We start from the raw sequence: 23,584 nt of genomic DNA on the forward strand, positions 1-23,584 counted from the left end.
AAGAGCAAATGCTAATTTCTTCCATTTATTGGAGATAAAGCAGTAAAAATCACTTAGAAAGTTATAGGACAAGGAGGGTCCTAACCCCCATTAGAGATGAGAAAATTGTGGGCAGAGGACCAAAGACACGGGATGTGAAGGGCAGCACCTCCTTCTAGGGCATGCTTTAAGGTCAACCCCCCAGCAGCTAATGTATCTCCCCTCCCTCATGCTTCCAACATTGTCCCACTGATAAAACAGGATGAAGTGGGATACAGAATGAACTTCCTGGTAACTATCGGGGAGTTACCTGATATAGAAGATGAGACAACAAAACATGCATTTTATGACCCATTTTTTGTGCTCAGCATGCCCCCCACCCCCGCAATACCTCTCCTTTTTCAAATCAAGAACCAGGTCATACAGAGATGCTCAAGGAGTGTATTTAATGTGACTTTCTGAATTGGTCACTTTGAGAACTATCAAGTCCAGGCAGCCCCTTGTTTCCTCCCATTACCAGTGATCACTGTGGTCTAAGAATAAAGCAAACAATATAATTCCTAAAACACAGAAGACTCCCCCTATGTCTTCCTGCTCGAATTTCACCAGCTGCCAGCGCATCTTCTATTACTTACTTGTTTTGTGATTTTGAGGTATAAATTTTGGGGGTCTGCTTCTCCATCTGTAATTGTAGAATGATGGATTTAACTTAGAAGATCTTTATGGCGATTCTGAGCTCTCACAGTTGCTGGACCACCCATGAGCTGAGGTTGTAACTGGCACTGGGAAGGGGGAGTAGAAGCAGGGTCACTCGGCGGAAGGGAATCGACTTGGCCAACAGCACACAGCGAGTGAGCAGCAGGCTGGGCAACCACAGGCCTCCAGTAAATGGCACTCTATACCCCATCGTGTGATGGGGACCAGCCGGGCTCCTGAAGAGGTCCCCCCACTTTCTATGAAGAGTAATTATCAAGGTCAGTAAGCAATGGTGGTGAGTAGGAAAGAAACACTACAGGGAAAGTCAGAAGACTCGTGTCCCACTCTGGCTCCTTTGCTATGTGCTATGATTACTTGGGGACGTCCCCATGCCTCTGAGCAAAATGAATGGGCTGCATAAGGCACTTTGGAAGCATTCAGAGACTCTGGGCCTTGCAAACAAGTCAGGACTACTCAGAGCGTTTCTTTCCATCTGACTTTCACTCTGCTTCTAAAGGCCTCCAGTCATCCAGATTAAAGCCCAAATCTGATTCAGTGGGGCCACACCTTAAAGGAAGTCATATTTTGAAGAGATCCTGTTTACAATGGGTCCGCACCCAGTAAAATGTAGACAGAGACAAAAAAATTTCCAAACTTGGGTACACAAGTCAACCCACCACAGATGGCATTTGAAAACATAAACCTGGCTAGACTACTACAATATTTTTTCCTAGACCCCTATGTTGAATTTCCTAGTTTATTTTTATGCATATTCAATGAAGAAAAGAGGGTCTTGTTCAAGAAACTGGATTCTCAAGAGATGAACATTATTTATTGGTTTTAGCCCCATTCAGGCCTGCTTCTGAATCAGTTGAATCTCCTCTCAGATCCACAACTGGGGGGCAGGCTTATATGCACAGCTCAGACCAACTCTCTATCTGGCAGGCACTCACTTCCTACAGTCCTGATGTACAGAGGTGGGATTTGTCTCTCACCCCTTCTGCTGGACCTAGGACCCCTTAAATAAATCCAAGGCATTGGACCCACCACTCCCAGCACGTGCTGCTCCCACACCCCTACTTCCCACTGCACTTATGACATTGTCACCCGCCTTGGTCAGATGTGCCTACTTCCTTTTTGCCTGCTTTTGTTCTGTTTTGGTTTGGGTTGGTTTTCTGAAAGTTGTTTCTTCAGGATTACAAAAGGCTAAACTTATACAGAAGAGCAATGTCTTCCCAGGCTCAGCGCATGGGGTGAGATAGGAAATATCTCCCTCCCTTTGTTTCAGAGGGAATAGTGTTCATGATGAGGAAAAGTCTGAGTTTGCCATGAGGGAAAAACCTCTGTTGTTTTTTGTCCCTCAGGCCCCATCCACCTTGCTCTACATTCTGGCATCTGCTTGTTCATCAGGCTTAGTTTTAATCCTACCCTGTCTTCAAAACCTCATGAGTGGGAAACTGAAAGAGACGCCAACAGTGCGGTGAGTCAGATGCCATTTTAAACCATTGTGACTGAAAATAAGTCATGCAGCATCTAGCTCATGTGAAAGTTGTAAATTTCTAACCTCTCCTCGCTAAAGCCCTCATGCTGAAGCCGACAAAGAAATTCCAAACAGTTGATAGTAAATTTCCCCTCTCAGATCCTTGCACGTTTTATAAACATTCTCGTTCACCTCCCCAGCTACAAATAAGAGCCAGCTCATTCTTGAGATTTAGCCTGCCATAGTTACCAAGGAGGCAAGTCTGTATACATTTTCCCAACATGATGTAGATTTCATAGTCTGAAAGGAGTATTTTTCCCCTTTCTATGCACAGTTAGATATCCAATGTAGGCATCCTAAAATTAGAGGGAATATGCAAACAGTCTAGGAGATTTGGTTTGTGCCCCATTATTCCCACTGACCCGCAGCCACCTTGGTAATTAACATTTATAGGGCCCATATATTACCCATATATAAATATATATGGGTATATGTGTATATATATATATGTATATATATATATATATATTTTTACATGGCAGCCTCGGGTAATCAAACCCAGGTCTCCGGCACGGCAGGCAAGAATTCTGCCACTGAGCCACCATCACACTGCCCAATGTTATCCATATTTAAGATGCCTACAGCATGCACCTCTCTTTAGTCACTTAGAACCAAGAGAAAGTAGGATGCTTCTACTTCACCTCTTCCAGGGCTGGGGCCACAAGAAGAAAAAATAGAAATGGGCCATATTCACATTAGGATCCAATAAGCTGCTCAGGTTGTGCAATTTTCTCTGCAGGAGGCAAACTAAGCCCAATAAATAAAAGATTAATGAGTGAGAATTCATAATCAGAGTTCATGTTCAATCCAAGACTTGCCAGAGTGTTCAGGAAACATGTCTATACTGCTAAGAGGAGAAACAGTCACTCTCAAGGCTCACAGTTAAGATAGTAACAAACCAAACTGAAAGCAAGTTCAGGGCGGCACGGAATTTCGGGAGTAATTTTTCTTCCTTTGAGTTACATGAGTTTTCTTCCTTTGAAACCCTTCTCTTCCATTTATTACAATGTCTTCCTCCTAAATGAACCTTCAGGTACCTTCTGGAAGCCCTTGGTGCTTTGTTCATAAAAATACTGGATAACATTTGCTGAATTGAACAGAATGGGTTTGGAGTGTTCTAAATTAGCACACACATGTGTGTGTGTACATGTGTGTTCTCCAATAATGTCTGGGACTTCCCAGGAACAACAGCAGGCTTAAAATGGGGTTGGAGGTGTCATAAATGGTGGAAGAAGGAGACTTCATTGAAACCAGGCATTACTGAAATGGGTTTCTGTGAAGAGAGAGGAAGGTGAAAGAAGATGACTCAGGATGATGAAGGAGTACAAGGAGCCAAAGGTAAAAAAAAATCAGAAGAATATTTTAAATAGGGTTAATGATAAGAAGGTGAAGGTAAGGATAGTACAAGCAAAGAGAAAAAGTTCAGCATTAAAGACTCCAGAGAGCTTCAGAGCTCCAAGTGCCAATGAGATTTAGGGTGAGTAAAGCTATAATGTATAGCCACCCACAGGCTATGATGGGAACAGAGCCCCCCTGCGTGGTCAACACACAAGCCTTGAAGGAGGGCTGTGCAGAGGGGAGCTGAAGTGAAAACAGATATCTGTGGGGTACAGAAGGTCAAGTCCCTCTGTGGTCAAAGTGTTAGGATACTCATCAAAGTGTCAGTAGAAACGGTTGGGGATAATGGAAGAAGGTAGGAGAGGAAGATAAAAAAATTTACATTGGTTGTCAGGTATATATGTAAATGTTGAATCAAATTTTTCAGTAAAATTTGAAACAAACCATTAGAATGCCCCAAATTCTCAATACTTGCATTTTAAATGAGCTAATACAACACAAAATGGAATCTGTCTCTTGTGCCCCTTTGGGAAAAAGAAAATAAAAAAAGGAACTTTTAAATCTTTTCTGTCCTATAACTAAGGCAATGTAGACATTTGTTGAAAGTGGTCAAACAGAATTATGGTAGCGAGAACCACCAAAAGGGGCATATAAATGGTCCCAGTCTCACTGAAAATTATATCTAGAATAATAGCTATATTCTAAAATAGGTCTTTTTCACAAGTACCCCTAGAACAAATGACCCCTACTTTCTCAATGGAAATGCACATCATTCCTATGTGTGAAATGAAGGGACCTTGTCAACCCTTCTCACGTAACCTATGATCCTCTGCAGGAAAAAGAACACTATTTCTGCCTAGAGTTGGTACCCATATTTTCTACCTTCTGCCAGAAATGAGAATGAGGGTGCTTTTCTTTAGCAAAAGCCTTTAGCCAGAGACAAGAAAGGCTTGTCTTTGTGGATTGTCCTCATGAGCACGTTTTGTGGCCACGGTTTTATGTTGGCCATCTTTGTCCTCAGCAGAGTTCTGAGTTGAAGTCAGGGCTGGGTGGCTGGGATAATCTGGCACTAGGGACTCAAACTTTCTATCCAACCAAGCATGTCTGTTAGGCTGGGAATTGCAGAGGCTGAGCATCATTTCCCAATTCTGGTGGGACAATTGGGAAATCAAGACACAAAGATGTAGAGACAGCAATGAGAGCTGCCATATCAATTAGCTAGCAAAACGAGCACCATATATTCCCCTGATTTGGAGAAGGGTCTATGAGGCCAGCCTGTTCTTGCTGTGGTCCTCACTCTCTAGGGACTCCATCTCCCTCCCCAGGAATTTGCAGGCATCTCACCTGAGCTTTTCCAACTTCCTCCTTCAGAGTCTTTCTATCACTTCTATATAGCTTCTCTCCTTGTACCTCTCCTTAACCTTCTGGTTTCTAAGAATCAAGACCATGTCCTGGTCAACATCCTTAAATTTCTTTCTTTTCATCAACTTAATCATCTCTTCTCTATCTCTAAATTTGACCAAGGCATCTCTCCCTAGAAATGTAAAAATCTGCCTTCAGGCCTGCTGCTCCACCAGATTAAAACCCTGTTCCCTTCTCAGGCACACTTGTGGTTCTTGTCTTTCTGCTGGGCTTCTTTTCTCCAATCATTCCTCCTTCCAGTTGGAATGTCCCAATTATGGCACTTCCTTACCCTCTCTGGACTTGACGTCTATGTTTGGTTTAAGAACTCATTTGGGTCACTTGAAAGTTTGACTTCATTTCATTACTCTTTTATCCTAAATTTGGATTTTCCAGTTTCTAATCATTTTTTAGTAACCCTAATGCCACAACAGTAAGGAAGACCTGATACTTTTGATGTGACTTTGAATGAGTTATGAAGAATGACAGCACATGCCTGTTACAGAATGCCCATTTTCTCTGAAGAAAGTCTATACCTCCTACCCTCATCTCACATCTTTCTTCCAGCACAATTAGGATGTGTTCATCCACCAGTCCAAATATCTCCAAATACTTAGAAGTTCAATCATTCCTATTTCTTCTGCTATGCTACTGTCACATAACATCATAGCTATTTGGGAAATTAAACCTCATTTTGAATTATATTTCTAATCTTCTCTCAATTGGCTTACTCTAGACATTATGAACTCAACTCCTCCATTTACAAAAAAAAAAAACCCAAAACCAAACAAACAAAACACAACAATTTCACCCAACTTCTTATGTCCTCTCCAGCTTTCACCCTATTTCTCTCCTCCTCCTTCCATCCCAACTTCTTAAAAATGTTTCCTAAACTGCTGATCTCCAATTTCTCACCTAACACGCTTTCTCAATATATTGTAAAGTGGCTTCCATCTCCCTCATTTCCCAAAAGGTCATCAAAACATCTCTTTGCCACTATAAGCAATGTTTATCAATCCTTTATTTTGTTTAATTTCCCAGCAATGTTTCATGTTAATCACCATCTTCTTCTTGAAACACTCTCTCACCTTCTGGACATTCTACTAGTTCTTCTCTGCCTCCTTCGCAGGATCATGCTTTTATTATTATTATTATTATTATTATTATGTGCTGTATGGCAGGGTCACATTTCATTCTTTTTTCCATGTGAGTATCCCATTATTGCAGCACCATTTTGTTGAATTATTTGTTTTTTCTTTCTTTGTTTGCTTGTTTATTTTTGGGAAGTACATGGGTAGGGAATCGAACCCAGATCTCCCACATGGCGGCAAGAATTCTACCACTGAACTACCGTCGCACTCCCAGGATTATGCTCTTTTTTTGCAACCAAACATGTTGGCATTTTTAAAGGTTGGTCCTAGGTCTTCTCATTGCACTCTATATTCTTTTTCTATTATCCATGCCTATGGCTTCATGTATCACCTACACATAGATGACTAGTACATTCTATCTCCAGCCTGGACCTCTTCTCTGAACTCTTGTCCCGTATTCCCATATACCAGCTTGATCTAGCTACTCGAATGTCTCATACTCAATAGTTAATTCATTAATGTGTCAGTCAACATCTCAGCAGGAAAGAAATGGTATCCTCCAATGGGGTAATTAAGAAGAATTTAGTGAAGAGGAAATTTACTAAGGAGTGGGCTAGGGTTGAGGGAAACCAACAAAGAATGTTTAAGTTCCCTGATCCTAACTGGCATGGAAGGGAGATGGGGAGAGAGTAGTTATCTGAACCAGGAGAAGGAGCAGTAGCTATGGGAGCTGTGGCCTTTGGTAGAAATCTACAGCCACTGCCAATTCATGGCTTAGCAAAGAGGGAGGTGGTGGAATAAACATTCTGATATCATTCTCCTCCTGTCCTATGACTACCTGCCCACTGGCAAACTCAAGAAGAAAATGTGGGAGCCTATTGAGGCAGTCCATAAAGGCCAGCCTCCTGGAGCTCAGATCAGAGTGAAACAGAATTAAGACTAGAATTAGAGGGACAAATGCAGAATATTCAGTTTGATGATCTTTCCACCAAAATGAGTTCTTATACAGGATTCCCTCCTCAGGGAATAGCACCACCATCCATCCAGGCATTCAAGCCAAAATCTAGATTTTTTTTAACATGCCCTCTCCCTTATCCTTCAAATCCAAGCCTTCACCATGTCTTAGCAAAACTTCCTCAACTATTTCAAAATACTTCACTCCACAATCACATGTATTTCCAAACACTCACTATACTTGGAGTGGTGGTTTGAATCTGTTATGTACTCCAGAAAAGACTAAGTTCTTCCAAACCATTCTTGTGGGGGGCAAACCTGTTATGGATGGGACCTTTTGCTTAGGTTGTTTCCATGGAGATGTGACCTGGCCCATTTAGGATGGGTCTTAATTTCCTTGCTGCAATCCTTAATGAGGGAACAAAAGGCAGAGACATTTTAGAGAGAGCTCAGAGACAGAAATGCCCCAGGAAAAACAAGCTAGGACACACAGAAGTCCAGAGACATTTGGAGAAAAGGACCAGCATACTTCACCATATGCCTTCCCATGTGACAGAGGATCCCCGGATGCCACTGGTCTTTTTCAGAGACATGGTGGATGCCTTAATTTGGACATTTTCATAGCCTTAGAACTGTAAATTTGAAACCTAATAAATCCCCTTTGTAAAAGCCAATCTGTTTCTGGTATATTGCATTCTGGAAGCTTTAGCAAACTAAAACAGTTGGAATGCTACATTGTGTGTGTATACTAGCATCTTTATTTACCTCCAAACTGTAACCTCCACTCTGGCAGAGACTATGATTATTTTTGTTCACTGTTATTTCTCCAGTCTATCACCACAGTTCCTGGCATAGAGTACATACTTAATAATACTTGCGAATAAATGAGAATAAGTTAGAGTTTGCAGCAATATATGGACTGTAGAAAAGAGTCTCCTGCAGCGATATATGGACTGTAGAGTCTTACCATCGGGAAAGAGAGCTGGGACCAAGAAATGTTGAGCAACTTGCTCAAGAAGACAAATAAGTGGTAGCTTTACCATGAACTTTCCAATTGTTCGGTCCTATTTGAGGGTTTGCAAATAACATGAATGACTCTCAGTCCACAAACTCAGAGCTGCAGAAATTACCCATTTCTCCATTTTCTTTAAGTCCAATAACATCTGACTTTGAGTCCTGATGCTTGCCACCAGATCAACAGAAAATTCAGTCACTTCAGGAGCCCTCACCCCTCCAAAAATTGAACAGAGTCAAGATTTGTGCAATACCTAGCAACGGCTGGATGGGCTTCTAGCTCCCATTTCATCATAGCCCTGCTGAAACCCTGATTGTCTGAATCTGTAATGATTTGTAGAGATTTGGTGGCTCTAAGAATCTGTGTCCAGGTTGCAGTCTCAGAACTGAAGCTCTAGCCGACTAAGCATTCTGGAAAAGGCTGATCTTACCCACCTGTGTGTCTTGACACTTTAGGATGAAGTAGGTTTGCTCTTGTACTCCACCTTGGCTTCTAAACTTTTCCTTTTATTACAGGAACAAATTGATAATCTCCCTCTCCTTCCCACTCTCCTTCTTTACTGGTAGCCTTCAAAGGCACTCAGTGGAATTTCTTCAATGAGCTCAGGATTCAGTAACGTAGCAGCTGGGAAGGGATGTGGTTTGCAAGTAACTTCTACTATAAATGAAATCCTTTTCCAGAGCACAGAAGCATAAAAGAGCTGTTTAGTTTTGTGAAATGGGTGCAGGAAAGGGGAAAAAACAGAGGGGAAAGCAAAAACCACCGTATACACAAAAAGTATACTGCCACATTGATGTCATTTCATTAAATGCCCCAACAATTTTGTGACTTGACTACCAGATTCTCTAATTTTCAAATGAAAAAATTGAAACCCAGTAACCTTAAATTTTTTGTCCATGGTAGCCCAATTGGTAGACAATAGGAAAGGATTCAAGTTCAAGTCTGTCTGACCCCAAGCCTCTGCTCTTTCTACTGTTGTAGCGTTGAAGAAATAAGGAGGCAGAAAATATCAAGATAAGGCACAGTATATATCACAGTTTGGCATAAGCTAGTAAGTATCTTGTGAGACAGAACAAATAGGTCTTCCCACCTGGGATGGAAAATCTGAACTGGAATTTCTCTGGTTTAGAGAAAGGGACAAAAGGTAGAATTTTGAGAAGAAGGGAAAAAATCTGAATTATCAATGGAGAAATTTAGAAAGAAAAGCATCTCCTTCAGCTTCTTAGTACTCTGGTCTTGGATTTTATACCCACGAGCCATTCAACTTGCTCCAATAGGCAAGACATATTTTGCAGCAATATTTTTGAGGTCAATTTTTTTAATGGAATCCAAATGGAAACCCTTGTCCTCTTCGTGGGATAATTTCTTGTTTTAATGCCCAATGCTTTATTGTTTGGAATATGTTGTCAAAATATGGTTCCCATTCCATCGTCATCAGAAAACATATGAGATGGATATATAGACTTCCTGGACACACACGCGCACACACACACAAATAACTTTCCTAAAGAATTTGATGATGACATTTGGAATTGATCTCATATAATAAACCATCTGAAAAGTCCATGTCTATGAAAAGAGGCTTTAAATATTAAGTGTCATTGCCTACAAAGGTTAAATACACCCTCTTGTGGTAGAATGGCATATTTTATTTCCAGATGATTTCTATAACAGAACTCATGAGGTGGTGGTTTGAAGAATGACAAGCCCTGGAAAAGAAACAATGAAACTTATAATGCTTTTATGCTGCAATGTCAAAGTCATTTTTTGAAAAAATTAATTATATCCATTTTATGGTGCCCCATAACTTCCAAATGGAAAAAATTGAAACTCAAGGTAATTCAACTCATAAAATGAAGAGAAACAAAGTCTTGTGTATGTCCTTCCTGTCTATTACAACAAAACTACCACTGAGAAAATCAAGTCAACTTGTTTTCCAATAATTAAGGCTGAAGAACTGATGAAACTGCCCAAGGTTAATCCAATCATGAGACAATGAACTGGATTAAAACCCAGGTAAGTGATCGGCTACTCAGGCATCTAATACTGTTGTCCATCAGTGAGTCACTTACTTAATTAATCAATATGTTTGGAATGCCTGATATCTGCTAGGCACTGTCTTAGGCACCAGTGATATATAGTGATGCAGGACACACCAGAAGCCTGGCCTCAGGAAGCTTATGTTCCATGTAGGTATATTAGTTCCCTGCCACTGTGCAAGAAATGACCACCAACTTCAGGGTTTCAAGTATCACTACTTGTTCTAGTTTGCTAGCTGCCGGAATGCAATATAGCAGAAATGGAGTGGCTTTTAAAAAGGGGGATTTATTAAGTTGAAAATTTAACGTGTTCAAAGGCTGTGGAAATGTCCAAATTAAAGCAAGGCTATAGAAATGTCCAATCTAAGGCATCCAGGGAAAAATAGCTTGGTTCAAGAAGGCCAATGAAATTCAGGGTTTCTCTCTCAACTGGAGAGGCACATGGCAAACATGGCAAAGTCTACAAGCTTTCTCTCCAGGCTTCTTGTTTCATGAAGCTTCCCTAGGGGCATTTTCCTTCTTCATCTCCAAAGGTCTCTGGTTGTGTGGGCTCCGGTGGCTCTTTCCAAAATGTTTCCCTCTTAAAGAGCTTGAGTAAGCAACCCCACCTTGAATGGGTAGAGATTCATCCCCATGGAAACCATCTAATCAAAAGTTACCACTCACAATTGGGTGGGTCACATCTTCATGGGAACAAACAAAAAGCTCCCATGCAGCAATATTGAATGAAGATTAAAGGACATGGCTTTTCTAGTGTACACAAGATTCAAACAGGCACAACATACAATGTAATATTATGCAATAATAACACGAAATGGTGTACTGATGCACATGACAAGATGGATGAGCCTTGAGAACATAATGCTGAGTGAAATAAGTCAGATACAAAAGGATAGTTGTGCTATGATTTCACTTTCTTGACCATGGTACAGGTAAATTCGAGGCTTATAATACAGAATATAGGGGACTTAGAGATGCATGGAAGCTAGAGATGGGTGAACAGTTAGCTAATGAGGTTGAACTAAAATGTAAAGGAATGGATAGATGTGAAAGCAGTTCATTAGTGGGTCTGTAAGTAACATTGTCATATTGAAGGCGAACATGATTAAAAGGGATTGTATAGACCCATGTGTTCCACCAATTAACACTACAAATATAAATAAATTCTTGCATGAACTACTTCAAAGGTTTGAATCTTGTACAAAGAGTATATAATATTGCAGTATAGGGGGAAAACCGCTATTACCTGTGTGAAACCTAAGACTCAGAGCAGGAATTCTGCAGTTCTGAAGGTTGGCATTGCCGCATACAACAGTTGTTAAAGAAATTGAAAAAGAGATCACCTTCAATTAGATATAAACGTGAAGCCAATCAGATTGAGATTAAGGTAATTCATAATATAGGGGTACGGAAGACATTGTATGTTTTTAGATTTTCTCCTACTCTACGAGACCAAACGAAGAAGGTTTATTTTGTCCAGAAACTATGGGCTATGTTTAGCAGATGACATCAACAGTACCACAGCAATACCAGGGGTAAATAATGGCAGGGACGGACAAGAGTTAATGGGAGGTGTGAATTTTCTATTTGCTGAGGGTGGATTCATCAATTATTTTTCTCTTGAGAGTAATGAAAAGTGTCTAAAGTTGAGAGTGTTGATAGACTGTTGACTTTGGACATTCCGTAAGATGTCAAATGGATGGAGGTGGCTGAAGGATACACTGGCTGAGAAGTAGAATGGCGAACAGTGGTGCTGCTACAGAAAGGAATGAAGATGTGAAGCATGCAATATTGTGAATGAACCTGTGGGACATTATGGGATGCAAAATAAACCTGAAACAAAAGAGCAAACACTGTATGGTCTCATTTAGAAAATACTTATAAGAAAATTGGGGCCTAGATTCTAAGCTTTTATAGCAGTTACATTTAATCCAGAGGGGTAATTGTTATTTCTATATTTTGAGAGGCTGTGCTATATATGTATAACCTGGTATTTCTCTGGAACTCTCAGTACCTGTGTGAAACCTAAGACTCAGCGTAGGAATTCTGCAAGTTCTGAAGGATGGCATTGCCACATACAACAATTGTTAAAGAAATTGAAAAAGATTAGATATAAGATATCTACTGGCTTCAATTAGATATAAGAAAGAAGCCAATCAGGTTGGGATTAAGGTAATTCATAATATAGGGGTAAGGAAGACATTGTATGTTTTGAGAATTTCTCCTACTCTATGAGACCAAAGAAAGAAGGTTTATTTTGTCCAGAACCTAAAGTTTCTGTAGCACATAATCTAATTCAACCTGTCTGGATAGATCATTTAAACAACCCAAACACATGTAACCCAGAATGGCAATGAGGGCCTGTAATTCTGTATAGATTAATGTAATGCTTGGATGCATCCCAGAGAATGCTGACCAGATAATCAAAAGGTATTGGCGAGCTGCGGCGGTCGGAGCTACTCCCTCCCTCCTTCCCGGGTCGGCTGAGAGTCTCGGAGAGGCAAGTTTCCCAAGCCGAGGCGGCCGGCGCCCCTCTTTTGAGGGCAGCTTCGAGTCTCGGCTTCGAGTCCGCGGCTACGAGTCTCGGATCAGAGGGGTACCCAAGCCGCGGTGGCCCCCCCCGCGGGCGGCTTCCTGGTTCGGTGGGGAATTCCCCAGGCCGTGGCGGCCAGTGACCGACGCCCCTCCCCCGCGGGCTACTTCCTGGTCCGGTGGCGAATTCCCCGGGCCCGCTGCAGCCAGCAACCAGCCACAGGGTCCCCTCAAGCCACGGCGGCTGAGGCCCCCACCATGCGCGGCCCCTGAACCAACGGAGAGAATTGGATCGGAAATCCCCAGGCCGTGGAGATCGGTGACCAGGGGGATCCATTCCAAACACTTGAGACAAACGTGTGCCACGAGCGCCACCTACTGGGCAGGATAAGAAAAACAGAACCCAGAGATTTCACAGAAAAATCTTACAACCTTGTTGGGTCCGACACCCAGGGAAATCTGACTAAATGCCCAGATGCCAGCAGCAGAAGATAATGGTCCACGCTCAGAAGATTGAGAATATGGCCCAGTCAAAGGAACAAACCGATAGTTCAAATGAGATACAAGAGCTGAGACAACTAATGCTGAATATACGAACAGAAATGGAAAACCTCTTCAAAAATAAAATCGATAAATTGAGGGAGGACATGAAGAGGACATGGGCTGAACATAAAGAAGAAATAGAAAAACTGAAAAAACAAATCACAGAACTTATGGAAGTGAAGGATAAAGTAGAAAAGATGGAAAAAACAATGGATACCTACAACGATAGATTTAAAGAGACAGAAGATAGAATTAGTGATTTGGAGGATGGAACATCTGAATTCCAAAAAGAAACTGAAAATATCGGGAAAAGAATGGAAAAATTTGAACAGGGTATCAGGGAACTCAAGGACAATAGGAACCACACAAATATACGTGTTGTGGGTGTCCCAGAAGGAGAAGAGAAGGGAAAAGGAGGAGAAAAACTAATGGAAGAAATTATCACTGAAAATTTCCCAACTCTTATGAAAGACCTAAAATTACAGATCCAAGAAGTGCAGCACACCCCAAAGAGATTAGACTCAAATAGGCGTTCTCCAAGACACTTACTAGTTAGAATGTCAGAGGTCAAAGAGAAAGAGAGGATCTTGAAAGCAGCAAGAGAAAAACAATCCATCACATACAAGGGAAACCCAATAAGACTATGTGTAGATTTCTCAGCAGAAACCATGGAAGTTAGAAGACAGTGGGATGATATATTTAAATTACTAAAAGAGAAAAACTGCCAACCAAGACTCCTATATCCAGCAAAATTATCCTTCAAAAATGAGGGAGAAATTAAAACAATCTCAGACAAAAAGTCACTGAGAGAATTTGTGACCAAGAAACCAGCTCTGCAAGAAATACTAAAGGGAGCACTAGAGTCAGATACAAAAAGACAGAAGAGAGAGGTATGGAGAAGAGTGTAGAAAGAAGGAAAATCAGATATGATATATATAATACAAAAGGCAAAATGTTGGAGGAAAATATTATCCAAACAGTAATAACACTAAATGTCAATGGACTGAATTCCCCAATCAAAAGACATAGATTGGCAGAATGGATTAAAAAACAGGATCCTTCTATATGCTGTCTACAGGAAACACATCTTAGACCCAAAGATAAACATAGGTTGAAAGTGAAAGGTTGGGAAAAGATATTTCATGCAAATAACAACCAGAAAATAGCAGGAGTGGCTATACTAATATCCAACAAGTTAGACTTCAAATGTAAAACAGTTAAAAGAGACAAAGAAGGACACTATATACTAATAAAAGGAACAATTAAACAAGAAGACATAACAATCATAAATATTTATGCACCGAACCAGAATGCCCCAAAATACGTGAGGAATACACTACAAACACTGAAAAGGGAAATAGACTCATATACCATAATAGTTGGAGACTTCAATTCACCACTCTCATCAATGGACAGAACATCTAGACAGAGGATCAATAAAGAAATAGAGAATCTGAATATTACTATAAAGGAGCTAGACTTAACAGACATTTATAGGACATTACATCCCACAACAGCAGGATACACCTTTTTCTCAAGTGCTCATGGATCATTCTCAAAGATAGACCATATGCTGGGTCACAAAGCAAGTCTTAACAAATTTAAAAAGATTGAAATCATACACAACACTTTCTCGGATCATAAAGGAATGAAGTTGGAAATCAACAATAGGCGGAGTGCCAGAAAATTCACAAATACGTGCAGGCTCAACAACACACTCCTAAACAACGAGTGGGTCAAAGAAGAAATTACTAGAGAAATTAGTAAATACCTCGAGGCGAATGAAAATGAAAACACAACATATCAAAACTTATGGGACGCAGCAAAGGCAGTGCTAAGAGGGAAATTTATTGCCCTAAATGCCTATATCAGAAAAGAAGAAAAGGCAAAAATGCAGGAATTAACTGTCCACTTGGAAGAACTGGAGAAAGAACAGTAAACTAATCCCAAAGCAAGCAAAAGGTAAGAAATAACAAAGATTAGAGCAGAAATAAATGAAATTGAAAACAATAGAGAAAATCAATAAGGCCAGAAGTTGGTTCTATGAGAAAATCAATAAGATTGATGGGCCCTTAGCAAGATTGACAAACAGAAGAAGAGAGAGGATGCAAATAAATAAGATCAGAAATGGAAGAGGAGACATAACTACTGACCTCACAGAAATAAAGGAGGTAATAACAGGATACTATGAACAACTTTACGCTAATAAACACAACAATTTAGAGGAAATGGATGGGTTCCTGGAAAGACATGAACAACCGACTTTGACTCAAGAAGACATAGATGACCTCACCAAACCAATCACAAGTAAAGAAATTGAATCAGTCATTCAAAAGCTTCCTAAAAAGAAAAGTCCAGGACCAGACGGCTTCACATCTGAATTCTATCAAACATTCCAGAAAGAATTAGTACCAACTCTCCTCAAACTCTTCAAAAAAATTGAAGCGGAGGGAAAACTACCTAATTCATTCTATGAAACCAACATCACCCTCATACCAAAACCAGGCAAAGATATTACAAAAAAAGAAAACTACAGGCCAATCGTTGTAATGAATATAGATGCAAAAATCCTCAATAAAATTCTAGCAAATCGTATCCAACAACACATTAAAAGAATTATACATCATGACCAAGTAGGATTCATCCCAGGTATGCAAGGATGGTTCAACATAAGAAAATCAATTAATGTAATACACCATATCAACAAATCAAAGCAGAAAAATCACATGATCATCTCAATTGATGCAGAGAAGGCATTTGACATGATTCAACATCCTTCCCTGTTGAAAACACTTCAAAGGATAGGAATACAAGGGAACTTCCTTAAAATGATAGAGGGAATATATGAAAAACCCACAGCTAATATCATCCTCAACGGGGAAAAATTGAAAACTTTCCCCCTAAGATCAGGAACAAGACAAGGATGTCCACTATCACCCCTATTATTCAACATTGTGTTGGAGGTTCTAGCCAGAGCAATTAGACAAGAAAAAGAAATACAAGGCATCAAAATTGGAAAGGAAGAAGTAAAACTATCACTGTTTGCAGACGATATGATACTATACATCGAAAACCCAGAAAAATCCACAACAAAACTACTAGAGCTAATAAATGAGTACAGCAAAGTAGCAGGTTACAAGATCAACATTCAAAAATCTGTAGTGTTTCTATACACTAGCAATGAACAAGCGGAGAGGGAAATCAAGAAACGAATCCCATTTACAATTGCAACTAAAAGAATAAAATACCTAGGAATAAATTTAACTAAAGAGACAAAAAACCTATATAAAGAAAACTGAAAAAAAAACTGTTAAAAGAAATCACAGAAGACCTAAATAGATGGAAGGGCATACCGTGTTCATGGATTGGAAGACGAAATATAGTTAAGATGTCAATCCTACCTAAATTGATTTACAGATTCAATGCAATACCAATCAAAATCCCAACAAATCATTTTTCAGAAATAGAAAAACCAATAAGCAAATTTATCTGGAAGGACAGGGTGCCCCGAATTGCTAAAAACATCTTGAGGAAAAAAAACAAAGCTGGAGGTCTTGTACTGCCTGACTTTAAGGCATATTATGAAGCCACAGTGGTCAAAACAGCATGGTACTGGCATAAAGATAGATATATTGACCAATGGAATCGAATAGATTGCTCAGATATAGACCCTCTCATCTATGGACATTTGATCTTTGATAAGGTAGTAAGCCAACTCACCTGGGACAGAGCAGTCTCTTCAATAAATGGTGCCTAGAGAGCTGGATATCCATATGCAAAAGAATGAAAGAGGACCCATATCTCACACCCTACACAAAAGTTAACTCAAAATGGATCAAAGATCTAAACATTAGGTCTAAGACCATAAAACAGTTAGAGGAAAATGTAGGGAGATATCTTATGAATCTTACAATTGGAGGCAGTTTTATGGACCTTAAACCTAAAGCAAGAGCACTGAAGAAGGAAATAAATAAATGGGAACTCCTCAAAATTAAACACTTTTGTGCATCAAAGAACTTCATCAGGAAAGTAGAAAGACAGCCTACACAATGGGAGTCATTATTTGGAAACGACATATCAGATAAAGGTCTAGTATCCAGAATTTATAATGAGATTGTTCAACTCAACAACAAAAAGACAGCCAACCCAATTACAAAATGGGAAAAAGACTTGAATAGACACCTCTCAGAAGAGGAAATACAAATGGCCAAAAGGCACATGAAGAGATGCTCAATGTCCCTGGCCATTAGAGAAATGCAAATCAAAACCACAATGAGATATCACCTCACACCCACCAGAATGGCCATTATCAACAAAACAGAAAATGACAAGTGCTGGAGAGGATGCAGTGAAAGAGACACACTTATCCACTGTTGGTGGGAATGTCAAATGGTGCAACCACTGTGGAAGGCAGTTTGGTGGTTCCTCAAAAAGCTGAATATAGAATTGCCATACGACCCAGCAATACCATTGCTGGGAACTACTCAAAGGAATTAAGGGCAAAAATTCAAACGGACATTTGCACACCAATGTTTATAGCAGCGTTATTTACAACTGCAAAGAGATGGAAACAGCCAAAATTTCCATCAACAGAAGAGTGGCTAAACAAACTGTGGTATATACATATGATGGAATATTATGCAGCTTTAAGGCAGGATAAACTTATGAAGCATGTAATAACATGGATGGACCTAGAGAACATTATGCTGAGTGAGTCTAGCCAAAAACTAAAAGACAAATACTGTATGGTCCCAATGATGTGAATCGACACTCGAGAATAAACTTGGAATATGTCATTGGTAACAGAGTTCAGCAGGAGTTAGAAACAGGGTAAGATAATGGGTAATTGGAGCTGATGGGATACAGACTGTGCAATAGGACTAGATACAAAAACTCAAAAATGGACAGAACAATAATATCTAATTGTAAAGTAATCATGTTAAAACACTGAATGAAGCTGCATCCGAGCTATAGGTTTTTGTTCTGTTTTGTTTTGTTTTGTTTTCTTACTATTATTACTTTTATTTTTTTTCTCTATATTAACATTCTATATCTTTTTCGGTTGTATTGCTAGTTCTTCTAAACCGATGCAAATGTACCAAGAAACGATGATCATGCATCTATGTGATGATGTTAAGAATTACTGATTGCATACGTAGAATGGTATGATTTCTAAAAAAAAAAAAAATGGACAGCACAATACTACCTAATTGTAATGTAATTATGTTAAAACACTGAATGAAGCTGCATCTGAGCTATAGTTTTTTTTGGTTTTTTTTATTTTTTTTTCTTATATATTTTTGCATTTTTTATTTTTATTTTTATTTTTCTCTATATTATCATTTTATTTCTTTTTCTGTTGTCTTGCTATTTCTTTTTCTAAATCGATGCATATGTACTAAGAAATGATGATCATACATCTATGTGATGATATTAAGAATTACTGATTGCATATGTAGAATGGAATGATTTCTAAATGTTGTGTTAGTTAATTTTTTCTAATTAATAAAAAAATGTAAAAAAAAAAAAGGTATTGGCAAAGTCCCTTGAGGAATAGGAGAAAAAATATGGAACTATTAAACATTACCACTGGGGAAACCCCTGATACTGTCTCAAATATTAAGGACTCCCAAGTCAATAGACTAAGCCCTTGATCTTGAAGTTTACTCTTGTGAAGTTTATTTATGTAGCAGAGAATCTTAGCCTACCTAGTTATGCCTGAGAGTTACTTCCAGAGGACCTCTTTTGTTGCTCAGGTGTGGCCTCTCTCTTTCTAAGCCCAAATCTGCAAGTGAAATCATTACCACCACTACCCTATGTGGATATGACATCCAGAGGTGAAAGTCTCCTGGACAATGTGGGATATGACTCCTAGGGATGAGCTTGGCCTGGCACCATGGAGTCAACAATGCTATCCTGACCAATAGGGGGAAAAGAAGTATAAGTGGCTGAGGGAATTCAAATAGTGTTGCGAGGTTACTCTGGAGGCTACACTTATGCAAGCTTCAGCTAGACATTGCTACCTATAACAGTTTGTCAAACCCCAAACAAAACCATTCCTGCCGACCCTAAAGAACACCTAGGATGTTATCTAAAATTCTTCAAAGGTTCCATGCACTATTATAACTCTCTAGAAACCTACAATCTCCAGATGGGTTCCTAAGCCAGATAAATCCTGAAACTCAGAGGGTCTAGCTTCTCCAGAACATCAACTAGTTTCATCCCCGTATTCCATATTATCAACAGCACCTTCCAACATGAGAAAGTTAGAATGGGCATAGCTCAAATACCCTAAAGATTAGGAGAAAGATCAAAGGAGAAGGTGGAGTTATGAAAGAGAAGTTAGGATTTAAAATATGAGTATGACTGCTGAATCATTACATTGATATTTCTTTTAGACTCCAGTGTCTTGGAGCAGCTAGAAATAAAAACCTAAAATTGTGGCACTGTAACCCGTACCAAACTCTGAAATCTGTTCTACAACTAATTGTTGCAGTATGCTTTGAAATTTATTGCTTTTTTGTACACATTATTTTTCACAATAAAAAAATGACCTAGTAAATCCACTACAAATGAATTTATGAAGGAATAGATAATTATGTAGAATTTATGGTGCTACATGGAAAATCTTGGGAAAAGAGATCTTCCTGTCCTATCAAAATACATGTTTCTGAAAGGCATCCAAGAAGAGTAAGAAAACTGGGACAGATCTCCACAGAAGAAGTTGGAAATCTAATCACAGAGTCACTACAGAAATAAAGAAGTAGCTGAATTCAATATATAATTATTCCTTATCATTATATACTATATAATTATTCATAATGCCTATGAATATTTGAACAATTCCAGACTCTAGGAAAGAGAGAATGTTCCTCTGTGCATTTCATAGACAAGGGCAAGAATAGAGGTCAACAGTATCAGCAACTTCAGGTCTCGATCTCCATTCCAGTCGGGGAGGCACCGCTCTGCCCTGCAGTACCCTCATCACCCTCACACCAGGGCACCCACTTTCTCCCCTCCCAGAGCTCCACATTTGGAAAATAAAAGGATGGAAGGCAGGCTAGCCTAAGGAACCTGTTGCTCCCTGGAGTTAGTAAGGCCTCAAAGGAATCTCCATGCTCTTGGAGTGATGGACCCAAGGAGCAAGAATGAAATGGAGATTATTCTGCTAAATTATCTGTGCACAGAATTCTGAAAGAATTGTCAACAAATATGTTCAGAGGTAATCTCTAGTTTTTTTTTTATTAGTAATTGTGCTTTTTTCTTTATATATATTTCCAAAGTGCTTAATCTCTGAACAATAAGTATGTTCTTTCATGGTAGAAATAAAAAGAGAGATTTTCATCTTGGTAAGAAATCTACACAAATTCATAGATCAATTTAGGGGACAACTGACATCTTGATAATATTTCTTCCTGTAAAGGATGATGGATAGGAATTATTCTATTTGAAGCCCTGCTTAATCTATTTCAGGTAAATTTTGTAGTTTTCGTCATGTGTTCATAGGCATTTTATATATTTTGATCATTAGATATGTTTCTCCATTTTAAAATTCCAGCTGGTTGTTGCTGGCATACAGTAAGGGGATAGAAATCAGTGGATTTCTTTGGTACAAGTAGGCCTGAAAAAAGCTGATATCCTGGGTTTTGCAAATGGCATTGATGCAGAAATCTCTGGAGTCTTGCTGTTAAGAATTATGTCTGTGGTTTATTTCAGGAAGATATTTTCTGAGTCAGAAAGTATTCTTTATGGGCCAGTTTACCCTTCTTTTTTTCAGGAAATTTTCAAACATATTTTAGATTATCTATGGAGATTTCCTTATGGGCTTCTCTTTCAAACTACAAATACAGTCATTTATATTCATCTATTTCCAAGACTGAATCACAATCCCGGTTTCTGAAAAATAACCCAAAACAAAAACCCTCCTTCTTCAATGAGTCATAAGTATCTTTTTATCATATTGATTTTATTGCTGATATTTTCCTTAGGATCTTGCTTTAATATTTATAAATGATGTTGCTGGGTAGCTTTCTGTTTTGGTGGGCTACATTTGTCATGCTTTTTTATCTAAGTTCTGCCAACTTCATAGAATGAATTGGAAAGTTTTCCATTGTTTCTATGCCTTTAATGTGCTTTGATGGTATAGAAACGATCTGTTTCTTGAAGGGCTGTTTGAACTTGAGTCTTTTTTTTTCTTAAAGTGAATATTGTAGATTGTTTTCATAATTTAATAGAATGAGCAGTTGAATATTTTTAAAAGGTTGAAAAAGAATTGTTAAAGACAAAATGAAATGTAATGGCAAATTATATGCAAACTGAGTTTTAGAAATCATCTGTATAGAATAAATGCCAAAGAGGTATTCATTCACATGCAATGAAATAAACCAGAAAGAAATATAATATAATAGAGGTTATTTCCGGATGGCAGAATAACAGGTGATTTTTATTTCCCCCTTTGAGCTCCCCTGTATTATTCCACTCTTTCCACTATTCACATATCATATTTTGCAATGAGAATGAAATTAATTAATGACTTGTTAAAGGTTCTGATCTCCTCAAAGGAGGAGCAGAGGCTCCTGAACATCAATGAATCCTACCAAATGCTTTTGTGCACAGTTGGGTGCCACAAAGAAGCATTCAGTGGGGATGTGGATTGTTTTCTTTGTCTCCAAAATAGCATTTATTGTGGCTGATGAAGGTTTGGCTAGAAAGGCTCAGCCATGCCTTTGCTCTTCTACCCTCTAAGGGTGTCTAACAGGAAAAGAGGGTGAGAGCAAGGGGTGGATGTATCACCAGCATTACAGGCAGTCACAGGGAGAGGGCCAGCCCAGGCCCCGTGGGGACAGTCACTAGCCCAGGAAAGTCTTCCAGCACCTCTGATTAACGACTTCTGCAAAGTAGCGTGAAGAAAAAGTCAACAGTATGGCCTCGACATTTTATACAGCTGTACCATGAGCACATCATGTTTGCTATTCCATGCAGAAGTGAAATACCAGATTTTTCCAAGAGGCATTGAGAGCAGATTTCCTCACCTCATGATTTAGTCTGAGCCAGGTACCCTCGTGCAGATCAGCTTTATTTACAGCAGAGCCAGTGTGTCCCTTCTGACGTCTCTCTTTATATAATATCCTGAGCTCACCATCCTCATCTGTGGACCTTCCATCCCAGCTGCAGAGACGCGAGCCCTGGGCCTGGCTCCTGAGATGATGCGGGGTGAGAAGCTGCCCATCAATCTCTTTGAAGTTGTTTCTTCTTGACATACAAGCATCATTAACCCAGTGAAAAATGCAGTAAAACCAGCTGCCTGGCTTCTCATCGACAAAGAAGGAAACTCATTTTCCTGAGAGCTAGAGCAGATTCATGTTCATTACATGCGCTTTCCAGCCCCCATGATTTCACACCCTGGTGCCATTATCTTCATGCCTGAAAATCCAGCTGAAGACTTGCTGCTCCTGCTTCCCATAACATCCCTGCTCCTCTCCAATCCTGGCTTCATTTTCTTCTTTTTTTTCCTTTGAGGGGAAAATCTGGCAAATTCCTAAACTCAGTTCGAAAGTCAACTTCCTTCTCAAGGTTGCCCCTCAATTCTCTCCCCGGTGTCCCACCCCGTTGCACCTATCTCTTCTGTAGTTGTTGATACTATAACCTGTTGATCAGTTTGCCTTCCCCAAGAGATGGGGAGAACCCCCTCAAAGATTAACAGGTAGAACTTCCTATCATACTTGTCGCTGTGCTAAACACGTGACTAGGTTTATGTCATTTCATAAAACAACCCTACAGGTAGATTAATTCCCATTGCACAAATGCACAAACTAAAGCTCAAAGCAATGAATTAACTTGCCTGAGGCCACAAGTTAGCAAGTAGTAAAGGTTGGACTGTATCCCTTGGGAACTAACTTCTACTCTGCACAGATCTACTCACCTTTACAGCCCAGTAAGTACCTAAGAGTCTGTCTAAGAGGTGCATGATACCTAATTAATAGTGTCTAAATGCATGCATGACACATGTAACAACAAAACAAAATAATAACTACCTGAAGGAGGAAGCAGATAAGCTTCAGGAAACTTCAGTTTAAACGTTGCATCCCAGTTACTTCTCCGTCTGTCCTCTTTTTAATCATTTTCATACTAGTCTCTTTAGTGTTTTTTTAATTGTAGATTTATAGAAAAATCACGCAGAGAGTAAAGAGTTACCAAACATCCCCCCCAATATTTCTTATTATTAATACTTCGTATTTATGGGGTACCTTGTGACAATTGATGAAATAATATTCTCATAATTATACTAACTATTGTTCATTAGGGTTCACTGTTTGTGTTCTACAATACTTGTTTTTTTTTTCTTTCAACTTTTATTCTAGTAACATGTGTAATCTGTAATTTCCCCTTTCATCCATACTCAAATATGTAATTTGGTGCTGTTAACCTTCAGAGCCCTTGCCACCCTGTGTAATCA

At 39.3% G+C, this 23,584-nt stretch overlaps 1 long non-coding RNA gene across 2 annotated transcripts in view; it reads right to left on the reverse strand.

Annotated features, from left to right (window-relative positions):
• LOC143686108 (uncharacterized) overlaps nucleotides 1-23,584 on the reverse strand; it is a 70,932-nt gene that overhangs the window by 36,649 nt on the left and 10,699 nt on the right. Inside the window, exon 3 of one of the 2 annotated variants that reach the window (XR_013176905.1) lies at nucleotides 619-761. The exons of the other annotated variant lie outside the window; for it this stretch is intronic. This is a non-coding gene — a long non-coding RNA (uncharacterized LOC143686108). Of the gene's footprint in view, nucleotides 1-618; nucleotides 762-23,584 lie in introns of those variants that run through there. 2 annotated transcript variants of the gene reach the window in all.

This window comes from Tamandua tetradactyla, chromosome 6 (genome assembly GCF_023851605.1).
Source record: "Tamandua tetradactyla isolate mTamTet1 chromosome 6, mTamTet1.pri, whole genome shotgun sequence".
NCBI classification, from domain to species: domain Eukaryota; kingdom Metazoa; phylum Chordata; class Mammalia; order Pilosa; family Myrmecophagidae; genus Tamandua; species Tamandua tetradactyla.